The sequence below is a fragment of the Octopus bimaculoides genome, chromosome 5 (assembly GCF_001194135.2).
Source record: "Octopus bimaculoides isolate UCB-OBI-ISO-001 chromosome 5, ASM119413v2, whole genome shotgun sequence".
NCBI classification, from domain to species: domain Eukaryota; kingdom Metazoa; phylum Mollusca; class Cephalopoda; order Octopoda; family Octopodidae; genus Octopus; species Octopus bimaculoides.
Window position 1 is genome coordinate 115,975,895 of NC_068985.1, and position 4,120 is coordinate 115,980,014.

Consider the following 4,120-nt stretch of genomic DNA (forward strand, 5'->3'; position numbering starts at 1 on the left):
AACAATAATAATAATAATAATAATAATAATAATAATAATAATAATAATAATAATAATAATAATAATAATAATAATAATAATAACAACAACAACAACAATAATAGTTTCATTTTTTTTTCATAGATTTTGGGGAAGGGGATAAAGTCGAGTACATTGATTCCAATGTTTTACTGGTATTTAATTTATCGACCCCGTAAGAATGAAAGAGAAAGTTGACCTAGGCTGAATTTGAACTCAGAACGTGAAGATGAACGAAATACCGTTAAGCTTTTCGCCCGGCGTCCTAACTATTTTGCCTGCTCACCACCTTAATAATAATATTAATAATAACAACAACAACAACAACAACAACAACAACAACAATAATAATAATAATAATAATAATAATAATAATAATAATAATAACAACAACAACAACAACAACAACAACAATAATAATAATTATAATAATAATGATAATAATAATAATGTTAATAATAATACAACCGCATCAGCATGAGCACGAACAATAATAACAATAACACCGACATCTTCTTTTGGACTATCACCACCAATGACAAAATAAAGCACAGCCACAGCGCTACCAAGAAGCCACAAAGACCGTCATGATTATCATATAATACACAGTACCATTACTGGCAACCGTAACAATAACAATAGTCCTCGCAGCAGCTATGATAACAACAACATTGGCCTGAATACAACGACAAAAATAACCCAAAACATAGCATATAACAAGAAAAGGAACATCAACACCATCACCAAAGCAACAGCCGAGAAACAAACATGGCCGACAGATATTGAATTACAGAGAAGAGAAAAAAGAAAGTCAGTGAAAATGCAGAGAGGAAAGAAGAAAAAAAATGATGCATCTTTGGAGAAGAGATGGTTACATGGTTTGAATGTTTTAAATAGCAGGAGGAAAGTGCTAGGGATGGAGAAGGTTGGAGATTGGAATAAGAAGAGGTTGGAATCTATAGAGGTAAGGAAGATGTCGTTGATGACGACTGCAACGGCGGCGTTGGTGATGATGACGATGATGATGACGATGACGATAATGAAGTTCTTGTTTTTGTTCATGCTGCTGTTGTTGTTGTTGTTGATGCTGCTGCTGCTGATGATGATGGTGATGACGATGATGATGGTGACGAGGAGGTGTATAATGGTGGTTGTTGCTGTGTTGATGAGGAGGAGAATGAAAATGCAGACAATAATGAATGTGGGGACATATTGATATCAAAAGATATTGATGATGATGGTTAAGATAGCGATGATGATGATGATGATGATGATGATGATGATAATGGTCTAAGTGGTAATGTTGTAGGTGATGATGGTGATGATGGTGATGATGATAATGAGGATGATGATGAGGAGGAGGAGGAAGAGGAGGAGGAGGATGGCGCTGATGTTGACAACGATGGTTGATGACGATCGTGACGATGAGGACAATGGCGCCAACGATGTTGATGATGATGTAAATGAACGTTAAATAATGATGATAATGATGATGATGATAATGATGATGATGATGATGATGATGGTGATGTCTACGACGACTTTGCTATAGGCCGATGACATGTTTATCAATTCCATTTTCTTGTTGCTGTTGTTGTTGCCGTCTTTTAGCGTTGCATGGGTGCAGTCAGATATTTGTGCAATGTGCACCTGCAAGTCCCTATCACTTCATCAATTACTCTTTAGTTGTTACATCTTATTTATTTATTTTTTTTTTTCCTTTTCATCCTGACCAATCCTTTTTGTTGTTCATGCCGCTGTTGTGGTTTTTGTTGCTTAGCACCCAATCAGTTTCAGCAGTTTATCAAACAGACCAATGTTCAAAAATGTTTATTCCAGACATGCCAATCTCGTCTTTCCTCTTTGCACAAGGAACTCTAGAATACATTATCCGATGCAATCTCTTTTTCAAAACAGTAGAATACGATTTAGTTTAAGGGATACTTAACTACTATCTCCATCAGATCGAGTGGCCACTTAGGGTATCCTACGTTGGCTCACAGTTGATTATCGCTATGTTTATTGACAACGCTGGGACTTTTGCTATTGTCTTTGTCATGTTGATGTATTGTCTGTTGGTGATGTTCTGTTGTTAGGTGCTGCCATGTCTTTTAGCATTGTCATGTCTTTAGGAATTGTTGTCTGTTGGTGTTGCTAATATGCCATTATTGTTATGATTCTCTTTTATTGTTGTAGCTCACGTAGTCGTAAATACTGCCAAAAACTTTTTCCTGGCTTTACTTTACCTAAGGCAGAAAAATCTTTACGGTTTCCGTGCCGTTGCATTATTAGAATGAATATTTTTCTTTTCATTTAACTTAGCATCTGTCCTAAATATTCTTGCTTTTTTTCTCCGTTAATTCAGCATGTGTCCTAGATTTGCTTTCTGTCTGGAATTTGTCAAGATTATTTCCAGATTTAGAAATATGATCAGTGCATTAAAATATATTGTATCACTTATGCTCGGTCATTTTCCTATGCAGTGGAATATGTCGCGACTGCATTCATATTATATCGCCCCGAGACATCGAACCAAAGATAGTACTGGGATGGTTGTGTGGTTAAAAAGTTCAAGTACAACCGAATGGTTTCGGGTTCATATTCAAAGCACAGGTTGGACGGGTGTTTTTACTACTGCCCCAGGCAAACTAATGACTTGTCTGTGATTTCGGTATTCGGAAACTGTGGAAATACGTCACAGATATATGTGTGTTTGTCTTTTTTATTTTTGACTGTCTTCTCCACCACTTGACAGTCAGTTTTGCTTTGTTTACATCACCGTAAAGTAGCGGAACGATAAAATAGTTGCCACGCTTTAAAATAAATAGTGCTTCGTTTTTTTTTTTTTTCGACTAAATACTTAAAGGCCGGACTCTAGCATGAATGTCATCGGATGACTGGACTAAGTAAAAGAAAAGAGAATGGCACACTCGAGATGCGAAATAGCAAATGAATTTCACTCAAATTCTACATTCCACTAATCGTCTTAGCAGAACACCCACTATTGGTCATAGTCTTGCCGGATTAGAGTTCACCTCTAGGTATTATGCCACAGGATAAACAAAAGCAGTTGAAATCACAGCAACCAATTTATTCTTTCCCACACTAGGCAGAAAGCCCGAAATTTTTGGGGAAGGGGGGATAGTCGATTAGATCGACCCAGTACGCAAGTGGTACTTAATTTATCGACTCCGAAAGGATGAAAGGCAAAGTCGACCTCGGCGGAATTTGAACTCAGAACGTAGCGACAGACGAAATACCTCTAAGCATTTCACCCGGCGTGCTAACGTTTCTGCAAGCTCACCGCCTTTTGCAGCCAATATATTATTAACTCCCTTCCTGCAACGATGACCAACAAAAGCCAGACTTGAAATCAACTCCGGAATGCTCATTCTAAAATGATGTGACAGAAAATCTGAGTTTCTCCTGTATTTTCCAATATTGTTCCGCTGCTGTCTTGTGATGACTCAAATTTTATTAAAAAATAACAACAAATTCTGAAGTCTTATTTCAAGGAATTCTTTACTATCTTTCATATATTCCTGGTGGTTCACATAAATGCGTGATCCTTTTTGTTCCTTTGCTTTTTCTTCGTGGTGCTGCTATTCTCATGATTTTTGAATTTCTTGTTATAGTTGGTTCTGCTTGTTTGCTGTGCTGTTCCTAATGATCTTTATTTATTTATTTTTTTTTTTGCTCAGAAGTGTAAATGCAATTAACCAAGTATAAAGTGTGCTGTTCCCGCGAAACTTAGATCGTAGTTTCGATTTCCGGATGATTTTATTCGCACTTCTGGCAAAATATTTAATGTCACATCGCCTCAGTTCACTCAGCTGTAAACGAGAAACCCTGCTACCGACTAACGTACCATATGAAGGGAATGTTGTCATCTGAGTCAATTATGCACCATAAAAATGGATTACCGACCCTATGTAGTCTGCGATCTTCACTGATCTCTTCAAGCTGGTCCGACCGATGGCATTAATATTTGGTATAAGAATAGTGTAAATCATTCAGTGTAATTGTGGTCGGGAAGGAGATAGTTCAAGAAGGGTGCCACGCTTACGTGGAAGAACTTATAATATATATGTATATATATATA